This window comes from Scyliorhinus torazame, chromosome 8, assembly GCF_047496885.1.
Source record: "Scyliorhinus torazame isolate Kashiwa2021f chromosome 8, sScyTor2.1, whole genome shotgun sequence".
Lineage (NCBI taxonomy): Eukaryota > Metazoa > Chordata > Chondrichthyes > Carcharhiniformes > Scyliorhinidae > Scyliorhinus > Scyliorhinus torazame.
The window spans coordinates 275147704-275166358 of record NC_092714.1 but is presented as its reverse complement, the minus strand read 5'-3'; the positions used below and the strand labels follow the sequence as shown (position 1 = coordinate 275166358).

Sequence of the window (18655 nt, the reverse complement as noted above, 5' to 3'; positions counted from 1 at the left end):
GGGGGGGGATAATCTGCTCATGTTTTGGAGGGCGGGGGGGGGGTTCTGCTCCTGTTTCCGAGGGGGGGGGGATAATCTGCTCCTGTTTTGGAGGGGGGGATTTTCTGCTCCTGTTTTGGAGGGCGGGGGGGGGGGGTTCTGCTCCTGTTTCCGAGGGGGAGGGATAATCTGCTCCTGTTTTGGAGGGGGGGATTTTCTGCTCCTGTTTCCGAGGGGAGGGGGGATTTTCTGCTCCTGTTTTGGAGGGGGGGGGATAATCTGCTCATGTTTTGGAGGGGGGGGATTTTCCTCTCCTGTTCCCGAGGGGGGGGGGGGGATAATCTGCTCCTGTTTTGGAGGGGAGGATTTTCTGCTCCTGTTTTGGAGGGCGGGGGGGGGGGGGGGGGGGTTCTGCTCCTGTTTCTGAGGGGGGGGGGATAATCTGCTCCTGTTTTGGAGGGGGGGATTTTCTGCTCCTGTTTCCGTGAGGGGGGGGATTTTCTTCTCCTGTTGCCGAGGGGGGGGGGATTTTCTGCTCCTGTTTTGGAGGGGGGGGATAATCTGCTCATGTTTTGGAGGGGGGGATTTTCCTCTCCTGTTCCCGAGGGGGGGGGGATAATCTGCTCCTGTTTTGGAGGGGGGGATTTTCTGCTCCTGTTTTGGAGGGCGGGGGAGGGGGGGGGGTTCTGCTCCTGTTTCCGAGGGGGGGGGATAATCTGCTCCTGTTTGGGGGGGGGATTTTCTGCTCCTGTTTCCGAGGGGAGGGGGGATTTTCTACTCCTGTTTTGGAGGGGGGGATTTTCTGCTCCTGTTTCCGAGGGGAGGGGGGATTTTCTACTCCTATTTTGGAGGGGGGGTGGATTTTCTGCTCCTGTTTTCGGGGGGGGGGGGGGGGGGGGGATAATCTGCTACTGTTTTGGAGGGGGGCGGAAATGGGAGCGGGTTTGACAATCGAGTGGGAGTCCTAAAATGTATTTTTCCCCAGCCAATTGTCTTTGCCCTGCCAATGACGGAATCCAAACTTTAAAAGTCAAGATCTCCATTTGCATCAATTTAAATATCATTATCAGGACTTTGTGCCTGATAGTCTCCCACGTTAGATTGCCCATTCACGCTGGCATGACGACACACTGATGTGAATCATGGCAGATCCCTTGCGACGTGTATCTGGTTATCAAAACCCCCCCAGAGGAACACAGGTGAGTCCAGCCCCCGGGGGGAGAGGGTGACTGCCCCATGGCACTGCCCCCTGGCATTGCCCCCTGGCACTGCCCCGGCACTGCCCCCTGGCACTGCCCCCTTTCACTTTCCCCTGGCACTGCCCCCTGGCACTGCCCCCTGGCACTACCCCATGGCATTGCCCCCTGGCACTGCCCCATGGCACTGCCCCTCGCACTGCCCCCTGACACTGCCCCCTTTCACTTTCCCCTGGCACTGCCCCCTGGCACTGCCCCTTTCACTTTCCCCTGGCACTGCCCCCTGGCACTACCCCCTGGCATTGCCCCCTGGCACTGCCCCCTGGCATTGCCCCCTGGCACTGCCCCCTGGCACTACCCCCTTTCACTTTCACCTGGCATTTCCCTCTGGCACTGCCCCCTGGCACTGCCCCCTGGCACTGCACCCTGGCATTTCCCTCTGGCATTGCCCCCTGGCACTGCCCCCTGGCATTTCCCTCTGGCATTGCCACCTGGCATTGCCACCTGGCACTGCCCCCTGGCACTGCCCCCTGGCATTGCCTCCTGGCACTGCCCCCTGGCACTGCCCCCCTGGCATTGCCCCCTGGCACTGCCCCCTGGCACTACCCCCTTTCACTTTCACCTGGCATTTCCCTCTGGCACTGCCCCCTGGCACTGCACCCTGGCATTTCCCTCTGGCATTGCCCCCAGCACTGCCCCCTGGCACTGCCCCCTCGCACTGCCCCCTGGCATTTCCCTCTGGCATTGCCACCTGGCATTGCCACCTGGCACTGCCCCCTGGCATTTCCCTCTGGCACTGCCCCCTGGCACTGCCCCCTGGCATTGCCACCTGGCACTATCCCCTGGCACTGCCCCTTGACAATGCCCCCTGGCATTTACCTGGCATTGCCCCCTAGCATTTACCTGGCAGTGCCATGGGGTAGAGTCAGGGGGAAATGCCGGGGGAGGGCTGCTTCGTGAGGGCATGAGGAATTCTGTGAGGGAGCGGTTCCATGGGGGAGGGGAGGGAGTTCCACAGTGGAGGAGCTGGGGGTTTCGCAGTTATGGGGGGTTAAGTGTTCCATGGTGGGGGGCGGGGATATCCCCATTTTTATATTATTGAAATCGGGACGCCCTGGGATAGACCCCTTCAGAACCCGTCTCGTCCGTGTGACATTGTGGGACCAACATCTTCACTTGTATTTGGCAAAGAGTTTAAAAGTATGGTGGGAAAACCCGGTAATGCTGCCTCAAGGCGGGCCCACCTCCCACCTCCCACGCCCGGGGTGGCACTTTGCTGAGAAATGGTCAAATTGCTCCCTGCCTTTCTGAAACCTGTAGTTTGAAATTATCTTCTCTCCGTCTAATTGAGACGTGGAGCTGAGCCTGTGGGGAACCAGGAGGACAAATCTTTATCCCAAAGCTTCCCGGACAATTTGTTTGAGTGACGACACATTAGGGCATCTGTCATCCTTCACTACCCAACTCTACGTTATAAATGATAAGAGAAAAGTGATTGATTGTATTATTGGGTCAGTTTGTTTTCAGATGCAGATGTTTCCTCATTTCCATTGGCGATTAAAGTGGTGATGTAGCAAAACGTTCAAGCTGAAAGGATGTGGCACCATTGGACTGTGACCGTCAACGAGCAGGAGAATCGAGCAATGCGTAAGACCCTGTTGCTGATTCGCCATCACATTTCCTTCCCTGTCACCAAAGACTAATTCGATCCCCTTCATGTGTCGAGACTATTCAATCTTTGGGGCCTCACGGTTAAATGAGCCACAAGTACATTGGGTCAGTGTCACTGAATGGAACATGGAACTAATTCTGATCTCAAACAGAACAGACGCTCCGTAAAATCCAGCAGAGAAGACAGTCCACTGCACTCCCACAAACATGGACGGCGGGATAGTAAAGGCCCTGTTCATACCACAGTACGGGATCATTCCCTCTTCCAGCCAGTCTTGTCCGAGTGTTCGTTTTGCTGGCATTTTGTGTTTTAGCCAGGCTCAGCAGCCAAAGCTGAAAATGGTCAGTAAAGGATTAGGTTGACAATCTCAACAGTGAAAGATCCTCAGAATTAATGAGCAGAAAATGCTTCGGAAATGACCCTGCTGTGAGTTTGTAACACCCATCTAGACTTTCTAGCTAGGCCTTGCTCATGTATTATTAATGGACCGTATCTTCCTGTCTGATCCCAGATTTAAGATGATTGTCCGCCGCACATGCGCGGTGCGATGACCCTGATGTGCTAGAACCTGCACAATCTGTCACGCTGGAGGGCGGAGCTACTGCTGGAGGAGGAAGGTTCGTCACTGAGTGTTGGTGAGTGCGCAGTTTTCCCTCTCAGTATTAGGATAATCGGAGGTTATGGGCCAACAGATTAAAAGCTGTGAGCAGTCACAGAGTTTAAAATGCAACGCACCTGTGGAAAGTATCAAGAGACGCCTGGCTTTATTGAAAAGAGAACAAATAAATTACCCACCACCTGAACTCATTGGTGCGTTCACACTGGACGGGTGCCCGACCTGCATCACCCCTGCCCCCTCGTCACACTCACTCGCCTCCCTCAGCTCCGGGCACCATCACTTCTGAATAAAACCGTTGTGCTTCAGGCCCCATTTTAAGCTGGGAGGTTCCTCTCCAACACCCTTGTTACAAAATAATGCTCCATAAGCATGGTAAATTATTGAAACAGAGCACTATTTAAAAATATGGGAGTGGGATTAGATTGGTGCAAAACTGTTGGGTTGAATGTCCGGTGTCTGAGATGTTACATCCAATGATTCTGTGATTCTATAACGTGCCTGAATTAATACAGAGATGTGTTTTATAAAACATAGTAAAACATCTCAAAGTGTCTCACAGGAGTGATGCTCAAACAACACAGGGCACTGAGCCTGAGAAGGAGATATTCGGTCAAAGCATTGGTCAGAGGTTGGGTTTGATGGATCACCCTCGAGGAGGGGAGAGAGGGAGGGAGTTGGGGGTGGGAGGGGGGTGAACAGGTGTTGGTGTGAGTTAAGAGACCTGCAGCAGAGTTTCGAATGACCCCAGGTTTGCAGAGAATATGGGAGACGGGGAATAGTGGGGTTCAGAGGTAACCGAGATATGGATCAGGGTTCCAGCAACTGAAACACTGAGACAGGGGCAGAGGCAGTGATGTTACAGAGGTAGAAAGAGGCAGTCTTAGTGATGGTGCAAATATGCAGTCAGCAGCTCATCTCAATGTCAAATGTGACACAAAGTTTGCAAACAGTCGGATGCAGCCTCAGCGAGTTATCAGGGAGAGAGATGAAGTATATAACATGCTGCATATTATGTTGTAGGAAAAACAGTGACTAGATTTCAAACATACTTCAGTAGCTGTCAGGCACTGTGAACTGTGATGAGGCTTTGCCATTTCATTCTTCGTAATAATGGCTTAAATCTTTATCTTTGAGACGGGGCGCAGGGTCGAGAGAATTCCTTACTCACCCGCTCACCCCAGGAGAAAGTGGCAGCAAGGACAGAATTCTCATTGTGGGCTAGGTTTGGGCCAACCAACCTAGGAGAATATTTGGAAGTAACTACAGGTGTTGCCTGGTGTGGAGGAGGATTGTTTAACAGGCCCACCTCAATGCAGTGGGACTTTGTCCCAGTTAAAATGCCCCCCCACCCCCTCTAAGCCCCTCCTGTCCCATATGCCAAGGTATAACCCCCCACTCAGCACTATGGCCCTCATGTGCCCCATACCATGATATGGCCATGCCCATTCACCCAGTATAGATCATATAGAGCCAACGGACCCTACTATGACCGTAGGGTGTGTAAAGAAAATCTTTTAAAAACAATCATTCATTGATAACTTTCTATTTGCTCAAAAACAACTCCTATTTACTGGTAAAGCAAAGTCTCCATAGTCCCAGGTGATCAGAGGCTGTTTCCCCTTTGAGAGGGAGAGCTGGCTGGTGGTGATTTAACCTGAGGGTCACCACACGTCAGACGCGGGGCGAGGTTGAGAAGGCGGGGCCTTCATCAATAACCTGTCAGTACAGCGATTGAACCCCCGCTGTTGGCCTTGCATAAACTAGCTATCTAACCAACTAAACTAAACCAGCCCCCTATTTACTACAGCCTAATAAAAGTGTCAGTCATCCAGAGCCTTTAAAATTACAATCGCTGAAACTGCAAGCACTTGACACCTCTCTATCTTGTGTAAATAAACATTGTGAAATTGACAGCACAGATCAGAGACACAGAGATGTCAATGTTTTCCCTGGATCTCACGGTTAGTACTGTAATGGATGTCTCTGCTCTCACATGATGAGACTTTCTGGAGAGCCCAGTAATGCATTGCACTTGTTGAAACACTGGCAGCCCAGAGAAAACATTGCTTGGTGATAGCTCTGGAACTCTGATCTATGCTGACAATTTCACAATGTCCATTTACACGAGATAAAGATAGGGGAGTGGGTCAGGTTGGGGGTGCAGGGTATTGGCTCACAACACGAACCAGCTCGCCTGGAAATCAGAAATAACAGGAATGAGATCGGGAACCACTGGAATCAGTTCGTGGCCTGCCGCTTTTAAAGGGACCTTCCGATCCATGAAATTCCAGGTCAACGTGAGAACGCTGTGTCACAAAATAAATAGCGCTTCTAAAAGATATTTTACTTCTACTTTTGTGAAATAATGGTGGGTGAGATGAAAATAAATGGATGGCAAAAATGAAATTATTATATTTGGTGTAAAAGATAAAAGTGGTTTGGAAGCAGGAACGCCAGTTGGTGCTCAAAGGGTTACTGTAAATGGAAAAATACAGAGAGTCCAGATTCATGCATGATCTTTATTCAAAGTCTCCAATATTGCTAATGATAACCTGCTCTTTTAATGTAATGGTTGTAATATTATTGCACCACAGTCGCTACAGTAATACTTGCGAGCTGCCCTCAGGGCTGCAATGTTGGTGCTCGCACGAAGACAGTAATTATGTGTGAAAAATCTTGCTGAATGTAATATTGGCTGTGAAATTACTGCCCAGGGTTCAGTAATATTATCTCCATTCCATATTGTTTCTGTGATCGCACTCTGCCGGCTATCCCTCCAAACCAATTAGCTTCTCGAGTCTACAGATGTGAGGTTGCCATAGTGACGGCTTGCCTCCTGAAAAAAAAGAGCAGACAAAGGTTGAATACAATTAGTAGCTACAAGACTGAAGGAAATATGAAAAGCACCTAAGCTAGACCATGATTTCTCCTCGCTGTACAGTCGAAACTCTGGTAATTCGAAGGAAGAATAGCCATTTCAATCAGAGAAATTATTATTTTCCCAGGTACATTGTGGAATACTCATATATTGGCCACGCTGAGGGCTCTTATTTTAATGTTTTAATCCCCTTTCTAAATGTATTTTGAATGATGGGTTATGATCATTAATCCCCCCTGGATTTTTCACCTTGCTGATCAAGCATTTTCCCCCTCCAAAATGAGCCCCAGGCCGTTTCCCAATAATGCAATGACAGTTTGGCCGACTGGGTCAGCTTTTATAGACCATCCTTGAATTGAGTTGCTTGCTAAGCTATTTCTGAGGGCATTGCAGAACCCACCACATGGCTATGGATCTGGAATCACAGGTAGGCCAGACCAGGTAAGGAGGCAGATTTCCTTCCCTAAAGGACGTTAGTTATCACGACAGTGGTTTATGGTCATTATTAAACTTTCAATTCCAGATTTCTTTATTCATTTAATTCAAACTTCACCATCTGCTGTGGTAGAATTCGGACCCAGGTCCCCAGAGTATTACCCAGGGTTTCTGTGTTCCTAGCCCATTGCGTTATTAGCACAGTGATAATACCAGTCCGCCATCATTCTAGCACACTGTGCTTCTTCCTGCTTTAAATTACAGAAGATGTAAATTTTTATTTTTTACTTTTTTTTCTCCTTATTTTTCTCAATGACTCCCTCCTTTTTTTTCACTTCTTTGCCAGACTATATGGAGTTAAAATTCTCTGGACTCCTATTTGGCACTGTGCAACCTGCACACGCCCAGCTAACAGACCCGAGGACAGCATGAAATTGGACCAATTTATTTTTCACAAACTGGAGCTGTCGCACGTCCACAGGCAGCTCGCAGGATTACTGAGAAGAATATCAGGCCATCGGTCAAACTAGAGCGGGGAGAGGATCTATGTGGGAAATCTCAATGACTGGAATCAGGGGAGATCTCCTTCTCCTGTTACTGTGGGATGATTAAAGAAGGATGTGATATCACTGGGGAAAGTGCAGGGGAGATTCGCCAGGATCTTGCCTGGGCTGGAGTCTTTCAGCTATGACGATAGGCTGGTTCGGCTGGGGCTGTTCTCCTTGCAGCAGAGAAGGCTGAGGGAGGACCTGTTTGAGGTGGGCACAATTACGAGGGACACCGATCGAGTAGATAGGAAGAAATTTCCCCCCTTGGTAGAGGGGAAATAACCAATAGCCAGGGGTGTGGATTTAAGGTAAAGGGCAGGAGGTTTAGAGGAGATTTGAGGAAAAATGTTTTCACTCAGAGGTTTGTTGGACTCTGGAATTTACTGTCTGAAAGGGTGATAGAGGCGGGAACTCTCCCAACACTTAAGAAACTTTCAGAAATGCTTGAAAAGCACTTGAAATGCCAGAACTAATAAGGCTATGGAGCCAGTGGTGTAAAATGGGATTAGAATGGATAGGTGCATGCTGGCCAGTGTGGACAATGGGCTGAAGGGCCTCTTTCTGATAATCCCTTGTTCATAGGCCTTCAGTCGAAGGACCCGCATCAGGAAGTGGGGAGCTGCTGAAAGCTACCCTCTTGCCCTCCAACTCCCCTGTGTCCTCTCTCTGGCAATCCCCCTCATTGCAATCCCCCCCACGCCAGTCCCCAGGAATCCAGCAGCAGTGGGAGCAGTACCAACAGCAGCCACCACTCCCAACGGCGCTGCTGGTGAGGGGAGCAGTTGACTTCTAATTGGCCGACCCTGGGTTAATGGCCTTCTGAGCCCCTAATCCCCTGGAGGGCCCAACACTGTCCAGTTGAATGCCTGAATGCTCTTAAATTGCATTGAACCTTGAACCTCCACCACAGACGCGACACGGAGTTCCCGCCAGTGAGGGTGCTCGCGTCACGGAACTAAATTCTGCCTAATGTAGTTCAAAATCTAAAGATAGAACAAACCACAAAATGTTGAAAGGAATAATAAGTGTTAATGGCTGTGCGTGTATAGGGAGCAGAATTATCCAGTGACATCAGCAACAACCTATCTCTCCATTCTCAGGCTATATTCTATCGTCCAATAGCAGGTGTTGTGAGGCAGGTAGTACTTTCCATGAAGTTCGATGATTCATGTCACCCAGAAAGACATTTCTGATATTTGTACATTGATAATTTTCTGATTTACTCTCCACTCACTTTATCAGAAAGTGAAACTGAACTGAGCATCACCACCCCTGAACTTTAGTTTGTCAGGGGTTGGAGAGTACAACACTCAGCGTTAAAAGTGATCGATAGCACCCTGGCAGATCCCAGGTATCATCATTGCCAGTTACCACTGCATTAACTAACTTCAATCCGGGCGGAGAGAGGTTTAGAATTCAACTGAACAATTTTGGGTCCGAGGTTATCACTATCCGATAACCATTCAATGGAAAACACAGCAGTGTGCTTGACTCATGCGGACAAGAAAGTGCTCACTTTAGATGCTCTCTTTGATCTGAAAAACTGCCAAACTTCACTGTCAAAGCTCACGCAACAAATGGCAATTTAATCAAGATCACAATACCCTGTCAGCAAGAGCTAGGATCACTGGGAGGAATATTAAGAGTTGACTTTGAAGCCAGCAGAATGATTGGTCTCAACGACACTTTACACCGTACAGGCCAAAGGAGACCACTTGATCCACCACCTTCAACATTCAAACCTCCACCAGCGCCGCACAGCGGCAGCCGTGTGTAGCATCTACAAGATGCACAACAGCAACTCACCAAGGTTCCTTCGACGGCACCTTCCAAACCCACGACCTCAGCCATCTAGAAGGACAAGGGCAGCAGATACCTGGGAACCCCACCGCCTGGCGGTTCCCCTCCGAGCCACACACCATCCTCACTCGGGAATATATCGTCGTTCCTTCGCTGTCACTGGGCCAAGATCCTAGAATCCCTCCTGTGCCTAAAGCACATGGACTGCAGTGGTCTCTGAAAACAGTTCATCACCAATGTCTCAAGGGCAATTACAGATGGACAATAAATGTTGGCCGATCGGCAGTGACGCCCACATTCCAGAAATTGATTTTTTTTAAATTCCAGGTTTAGGACCCAATTATTTTGGTGCACTTAAAAACAACAAAATATTCTTTGTTCCTGATATCGCTCTATTCTATATTTGTGATCATTCATCCTACAATGCCCCTTTGAAATCTAGCTCCCACCCTGATGGCAGTTTTCAACACAATGAAAGACAAACTACTGGAAAGCTGAGTATATCTTATCCATCAAATCTGTTATTGGGTACACAACGCTCTCCAAAGCATGAATGGAAGCTTCACATGAAAATGTAAGAACATTTTCAGAACAGCACTAACTTGAAAAACACTGTCATAGACCATTAATTGTGTAACAGTTATTGATTTAACAAGAGACTGTCTTCCATCTCAGCGAGGGAGTGTCGTTCTCACACAGTCATTTGTACAGATGCAGCATAAAGAAACCATATCGGGATTTTCTCATCTTACTTTAATAAAGGTGGGCGGGATTCTCTGCTGGCCGACACCAAAATCGGGTAACGCGATTGGGCGAAGAAGCGATCTTGACGGCGAAATTATGGCGGGCGTCGTGTTCTCGCCAGTCGCAATTCTCCGTCACCTGGCATACTCCGAGGCCTCCGCGATTCTCTGCCTCCTCCGGGGCGGGAACGCGGTTCACTTGTGCTTTTAAAAATAGGGAACCAGGCGCCGTGGCTACAGAGGGAGAGAGAGGAGGTAGGACACCGAGAGGCGCAACCGTGGGCTGCCGGGCTGGACACTGGCCGGGAGGGCTGGAGGGGGGGGGGGTGACAGGGGAGTGACCAGGGGATGGGTCGTGGGATTGGGGCGATTCCCCATGTTAACATGACGACTTTTCACCCCCTGCAGACAATGGATATTGGAATACGACCAGCAATGGGGGCCTTCCCGCTGGTGGTTGCAGCCCTGGGGGATGCCCTGCGGCTGTACGAGCTGGAGCTGCTCGAGTGGGGCCCTGTTCCGGGATCTCACAGAGTTCAGCGCACAGGTACATCCGCACAATCACGGAGGCCCTACATGCCCAGTCAGCACAGTACATCCACTTCAATGTGGCCTGGGCCCAGCGGAGTTCGCCGGCATCGCTGAGATACCCCGGATCCAGGGGCTGATCGACGGGATGCCTGTCCCCCTATGACCACCTGTAGATGACAGCCCGCTCTTCACAAGCCGAAAGGAGTTCCACTCAATGAACGTGCAGCTGGTGTGTGACCATCAGCTGCAAATCCTGAACGTTTTGCCCAATACCCAGGCAGTGTACACGACGCCTTCCTCCTGGCACCCTTGACAGTTCTCGGCCTCTTCGAGGCGCACCCCCAGCTGTGGGGCTAGCTCCTGGGCGACAGGGCTTATCCACTGTGGTCGTGGCTACTGACGCCTATCCAGAGGCCACAGACCAACGCAGAGACTCGCTACAGCGAAGGCCATACAGCGACCAGGAGTGTGATGCAGCGTTTCAGACTCCTGAAGATGCGGTTCAGGTGCCGGGACTAGTCTGAATCAGCCGTCCAATATGGCACCAGGAAGATCTCCCACATCGGGGCGGCCGGCTGCATCCGCCACAGCACTGCACAGCAGTGGGGTGGCGTGCTCGAAGAGGAGGATGAACGCCAGACTTCGTCCGATGGGAAGGATGCGAGGGAAGGCGAGGATGGGCAGGACATGGGCAGGCACGGGAGGCCGAAAGCGGCCTGGGCTGATGAGCCCCCAGGATCCCTGATTAGGGGGGCTGGCCAGGGGCATGGACATCGCACCCCTCCCACCACCCCCACCCCCCGCCAGCCGACCACTCCCTCCCATGAACACCCTTCCTGCACCACCCACCAGCCCCCCACCCCCAATAAAACCCCCCTCCATGATTCCTACCTGCCTCACGATTGTGTGGGGGCCCTGGGTTGGCAGTGACAGCGGGTCTGAGCTGTGGGTTGGAGGGTGATGGCAACCTTCTCTGCGATGAGCTCTGCTGCCCTGATGAACTGCCCCCTATGGGCCAAGTTCTTGACCACAGCGGTTGGGAATCCGGCGGGGTGGCCGCGCGGACTGTGTCCAGTTGGCTGCGGACTGTGTCCAGTTGGCCGCGGACTGTGTCCAGTTGGCCCGGGGGGGGGCTCCCGCGAGGGCTGGGTGGACTGGGCGGAGTGACCAGGGGGTAGCCAGGGGAGCGGCCAGGGGGGCACAATTTGACAGGTCGGGTCCGCACACGTCCGGCGCTGTATTTACGGTGCGACCGCTGCAGGTCACCGTGTGCGTGGGCGTGGCCACGGTCCTGGCCTTTCTCCAGCCTCTGTATTGTGGAGCCGACAGTTTTGCTCGGCGTGGCGGCCCCTCACCGGCCGCAGCATCGGTGAAGCTTCGACGCCGATTTTGCCGCCGTAAAACGCCACCGTTCCCACGCCGACGTGAGCACTGAGCCTCCAAAACGGTGAGTTCAGCCCCAAGTGTTGACGCCGGCTCAGGATTCGTGAACATTCACGACACCAAAACTGGCACCGAACCCGGAGCGATTCAGTGACTGTGGAGGGGCAGCACCAGCGCCACGCGGAACACAATCCATTCCGATGGGAAACGGGGCCAGATTCGCCAGGTCCGGGATTGACACTCGGGAGGCCGACAAGCTGCAGCCGCAGAGACACATTACACTCCCCACACACACTCACCCCAGCCGCACACACACATTACACTCCCCACACACACTCATCCCAGCCACACACACACATTACACTCCCCACACAGACTCACCCCAGCCGCACACACACATTACACTCCCCACACACACTCATCCCAGCCACACACACACATTACACTCCCCACACACACTCATCCCAGCCGCACACACACATTACACTCCCCACACACACTCATCGCATTTGATAAAGTTCCCCATGGTAGGCTTATGCAGAAAGTAAGGAGGCATGGGATAGTGGGAAATTTGGCCAGTTGGATAACAAACTGGCTAACCGATAGAAGTCAGCCTGGACCCCAGTTACCAGTGGCGTACCGCAGGGATCAGTTCTGGGTCCTCTGCTGTTTGTGATTTTCATTAATGACTTGGATGAGGGAGTTGAAGGGTGGGTCAGTAAATTTGCAGACGATACAAAGATTGGTGGAGTTGTGGATAGTAAGGAGGGCTGTTGTCGGCTGCAAAGAGACATAGATAGGATGCAGAGCTGGGCTGAGAAGTGGCAGATGGAGTTTAACCCTGAAAAGTGTGAGGTTGTCCATTTTGGAAGGACAAATATGAATGCGGAATACAGGGTTAACGGTAGAGTTCTTGGCAATGTGGAGGAGCAGAGAGATCTTGGGGTCTGTGTTCATACATCTTTGAAAGTTGCCACTCAAGTGGATAGATCTATGAAGAAGGCCTATGGTGTGCTCGCGTTCATTAACAGAGGGATTGAATTTAAGAGCCGTGAGGTGATGATGCAGTTGTACAAAACTTTGGTAAGGCCACATTTGGAGTACTGTGTACAGTTCTGGTCGCCTCATTTTAGGAAGGATGTGGAAGCTCTGGAAAAGGTGCAAAGAAGATTTACCAGGATGTTGCCTGGAATGGAGAGTAGGTCTTACGAGGAAAGGTTGAGGGTGCTAGGCCTTTTCTCATTAGAGCGGCGAAGGATGAGGGGCGACTTGATAGAGGTTTATAAGATGATCAGGGGAATAGATAGAGTAGACAGTCATAGACTTTTTCCCCGGGTGGAACACACCATTACAAGGGGACATAAATTTAAGGTGAAAGGTGGAAGATATAGGAGGGATATCAGAGGTAGGTTCTTTACCCAGAGAGTAGTGGGGGCATGGAATGCACTGCCTGTGGAAGTAGTTGAGTCGGAAACATTAGGGACCTTCAAGCAGCTATTGGATAGGTACATGGATTACGGTAAAATGATATAGTGTAGATTTATTTGTTCTTAAGGGTAGCACGGTAGCATTGTGCATAGCACAATTGCTTCACAGCTCCATGGTCCCAGGTTCGATTCCGGATTGGGTCATTGTCTGTGCGGAGTCTGCACGTCCTCCCCGTGTCTGCATGGGTTTCCTCCGGGTGCTCCGGTTTCCTCCCACAGTCCAAAGATGTGCGGGTTAGGTGAATTGGCCAATGATAAATTGCCCTTAATGTCCAAATTGCCCTTGGTGTTGGGTGGAGGTGTTGAGTTTGGGTAGGGTGCTCTTTCCAAGAGCCGGTGCAGACTCAAAGGGCCGAATGGCCTCCTTCTGCACTGTAAATTCAATGATAATCTATGATTAATCTAGGACAAAGGTTCGGCACAACATCGTGGGCCAAAGGGCCTGTTCTGTGCTGTATTTTCTATGTTCTATGTTCTATGTTCTATCGCAGCCACACACACATTACACTCCCCACACACACTCACCCTATGCCGCACACACACATTAAAGTCCCCACACACACTCACCCCAGCCGCACACACATTACACTCCCCACACACACTCACCCCAGCCACACACACATTACACTCCCGACACACACTCACCCCAGCCACACACACATTACACTCCCCACACGCACTCATCCCAGCCGCACACACACATTAAACTCACCACACACACTTACCTCAGCTGCACACACACATTACACTCCCCACACACTCTCACCCCAGCCGCACACAAACATTACACTCCCCACACACACTCACCCCAGCCACACACACATTACACTCCCCACACGCACTCATCCCAGCCGCACACACATATTACACTCCCCACACACACTCACCCCAGCCACACACACATTAAACTCACCACACACACTCACCCCAGCCGCACACACACATTACACTCCCCACACACACTCACCTCGGCCGCACACACAAAAATTATACTCCCCACACACACTCACCCCAGCCACACACACATTAAACTCCCCACACACACTCATCCCAGCCACACACACATTAAACTCCCCACAAACACTCACCCCAGCCGCACACACACATTACACTCCCCACACACACTCACCCCAGCCACACACACATTAAACTCCCCACAAACACTCATCCCAGCCGCACACACACATTACACTCCCCACACACACTCATCCCAGCCGCACACACACATTAAACTCCCCACACACACTCACCCCAGCCACACACACACATTAAACTCCCCACACACACTCACCCCAGCCACACACACATGACACTCGCCGCTCACACTCATCCCAGCTGCACACACACATTAAACTCCCCACACACACTCATCCCAGCCACACACACACATTAAACTCCCCACACACACTCATCCCAGCCACACACACACATTACACTCCCCACACACACTCACCCCAGCCACACACACACATTAAACTCCCCACACACACTCATCCCAGCCACACACACACATTAAACTCCCCACACACACTCATCCCAGCCACACACACATATTACACTCCCCACACACACTCACCCCAGCCACACACACACATTAAACTCCCCACACACACTCACCCCAGCCACACTAACATTACACTCCCCACACACACTCATCCCAGCCGCACACACACATTACACACCCCACACACACTCATCCCAGCCGCACACACACATTACACACCCCGCACACACTCACCCCAGCCGCACACACACATTACACTCCCCACACACATTGATCCCAGCCACACACACACATTACACTCCCCACACACACTCATCCCAGCCGCACACACACATTACACTCCCCACAAAAACTCACCTCAGCTGCACACACATTAAACTCCCCACACACACTCACCCCAGCCACACACACATTACACTCCCCACACACACTCACCCCAGCCGCACACACACATTAAATTCCCCACACACACTCACCCCAGCCGCACACACATTACACTCCCCACACACACTCACCCCAGCCACACACACATTACACTCCCCACACACACTCACCCCAGCCGCACACACACATTACACTCCCCACACACACTCACCCCAGCCACACACACATTACACTCCCCACACGCACCCATCCCAGCCGCACACACACATTAAACTCACCACACACACTCACCTCAGCTGCACACACACATTACACTCCCCACACACTCTCACCCCAGCCGCACACAAACATTACACTCCCCACACACACTCACCCCAGCCACACACACATTACACTCCCCACACGCACTCATCGCATTTGATAAAGTTCCCCATGGTAGGCTTATGCAGAAAGTAAGGAGGCATGGGATAGTGGGAAATTTGGCCAGTTGGATAACAAACTGGCTAACCGATAGAAGTCAGCCTGGATCCCAGTTACCAGTGGCGTACCGCAGGGATCAGTTCTGGGTCCTCTGCTGTTTGTGATTTTCATTAATGACTTGGATGAGGGAGTTGAAGGGTGGGTCAGTAAATTTGCAGACGATACAAAGATTGGTGGAGTTGTGGATAGTAAGGAGGGCTGTTGTCGGCTGCAAAGAGACATAGATAGGATGCAGAGCTGGGGTGAGAAGTGGCAGATGGAGTTTAACCCTGAAAAGTGTGAGGTTGTCCATTTTGGAAGGACAAATATGAATGCGGAATACAGGGTTAACGGTAGAGTTCTTGGCAATGTGGAGGAGCAGAGAGATCTTGGGGTCTGTGTTCATACATCTTTGAAAGTTGCCACTCAAGTGGATAGATCTATGAAGAAGGCCTATGGTGTGCTCGCGTTCATTAACAGAGGGATTGAATTTAAGAGCCGTGAGGTGATGATGCAGTTGTACAAAACTTTGGTAAGGCCACATTTGGAGTACTGTGTACAGTTCTGGTCGCCTCATTTTAGGAAGGATGTGGAAGCTCTGGAAAAGGTGCAAAGAAGATTTACCAGGATGTTGCCTGGAATGGAGAGTAGGTCTAACGAGGAAAGGTTGAGGGTGCTAGGCCTTTTCTCATTAGAGCGGCGAAGGATGAGGGGCGACTTGATAGAGGTTTATAAGATGATCAGGGGAATAGATAGAGTAGACAGTCATAGACTTTTTCCCCGGGTGGAACACACCATTACAAGGGGACATAAATTTAAGGTGAAAGGTGGAAGATATAGGAGGGATATCAGAGGTAGGTTCTTTACCCAGAGAGTAGTGGGGGCATGGAATGCACTGCCTGTGGAAGTAGTTGAGTCGGAAACATTAGGGACCTTCAAGCAGCTATTGGATAGGTACATGGATTACGGTAAAATGATATAGTGTAGATTTATTTGTTCTTAAGGGTAGCACGGTAGCATTGTGCATAGCACAATCGCTTCACAGCTCCATGGTCCCAGGTTCGATTCCGGATTGGGTCATTGTCTGTGCGGAGTCTGCACGTCCTCCCCGTGTCTGCGTGGGTTTCCTCCGGGTGCTCCGGTTTCCTCCCACAGTCCAAAGATGTGCGGGTTAGGTGAATTGGCCAATGATAAATTGCCCTTAATGTCCAAATTGCCCTTGGTGTTGGGTGGAGGTGTTGAGTTTGGGTAGGGTGCTCTTTCCAAGAGCCGGTGCAGACTCAAAGGGCCGAATGGCCTCCTTCTGCACTGTAAATTCAATGATAATCTATGATTAATCTAGGACAAAGGTTCGGCACAACATCGTGGGCCGAAGGGCCTGTTCTGTGCTGTATTTTCTATGTTCTATGTTCTATGTTCTATCGCAGCCACACACACATTACACTCCCCACACACACTCACCCTATGCCGCACACACACATTAAACTCCCCACACACACTCACCCCAGCCGCACACACATTACACACCCCACACACACTCACCCCAGCCACACACACATTACACTCCCGACACACACTCACCCCAGCCACACACACATTACACTCCCCACACGCACTCATCCCAGCCGCACACACACATTAAACTCACCACACACACTCACCTCAGCTGCACACACACATTACACTCCCCACACACTCTCACCCCAGCCGCACACAAACATTACACTCCCCACACACACTCACCCCAGCCACACACACATTACACTCCCCACACGCACTCATCCCAGCCTCACACACATATTACACTCCCCACACACACTCACCCCAGCCACACACACATTAAACTCACCACACACACTCACCCCAGCCGCACACACACATTACACTCCCCACACACACTCACCTCGGCCGCACACACAAAAATTATACTCCCCACACACACTCACCCCAGCCACACACACATTAAACTCCCCACACACACTCATCCCAGCCGCACACACACATTACACTCCCCACACACACTCATCCCAGCCACACACACACATTACACTCCCCACACACACTCATCCCAGCCTCACACACACATTACACTCCCCAGACACACTCATCCCAGCCGCACACACACATTACACTCCCCACACACACTCATCCCAGCCGCACACACATTAAACTCCCCACAAACACTCATCCCAGCCGCACACACACATTACACTCCCCACACACACTCATCCCAGCCGCACACCCACATTACACTCCCCACACACACTCACCCCAGCCGCACACACACATTACACTCCCCATACACACTCACCCCAGCCACACACACATTAAACTCGCCACAAACACTCATCCCAGCCGCACACACACATTACACTCCCCACACACACTCATCCCAGCCTCACACACATACACTCCCCTCACACACTCATCCCAGCCACACACACACATTAAACTCCCCACACACACTCATCCCAGCCACACACACACATTAAACTCCCCACACACACTCATCCCAGCCACACACACACATTACACTCCCCACACACACTCATCCCAGCCGCACACACACATTACACTCCCCACACACACTCATCCCAGCCGCACACACACATTACACTCCCCACACACACTCACCCCAGCCACACACACATGACACTCGCCGCTCACACTCATCCCAGCCGCACACACACATTAAACTCCCCACACACACTCATCCCAGCCACACACACACATTAAACTCCCCACACACACTCATCCCAGCCACACACACACATTACACTCCCCACACACACTCACCCCAGCCACACACACACATTACACTCCCCACACACACTCACCCCAGCCACACTAACATTACACTCCCCACACACACTCATCCCAGCCGCACACACACATTACACACCCCACACACACTCATCCCAGCCGCACACACACATTACACACCCCGCACACACTCACCCCAGCCGCACACACATTACACTCCCCACACACACTCACCCCAGCCGCACACACACATTACACTCCCCACACACACTCA

At 51.4% G+C, this 18655-nt stretch overlaps 1 protein-coding gene and 1 long non-coding RNA gene across 2 annotated transcripts in view; both read right to left on the bottom strand.

Moving 5' to 3' along the window:
- The window catches only part of snta1 (syntrophin, alpha 1), a 989140-nt gene that overhangs the window by 301315 nt on the left and 669170 nt on the right, over positions 1-18655 (bottom strand). The window lies entirely within an intron of this gene.
- The window catches only part of LOC140428666 (uncharacterized), a 172277-nt gene continuing 159593 nt past the window's right edge, over positions 5972-18655 (bottom strand). The window contains exon 2 of the long non-coding RNA XR_011948827.1: positions 5972-6302. This is a non-coding gene — a long non-coding RNA (uncharacterized lncRNA). The remainder of the gene's footprint in view (positions 6303-18655) is intronic.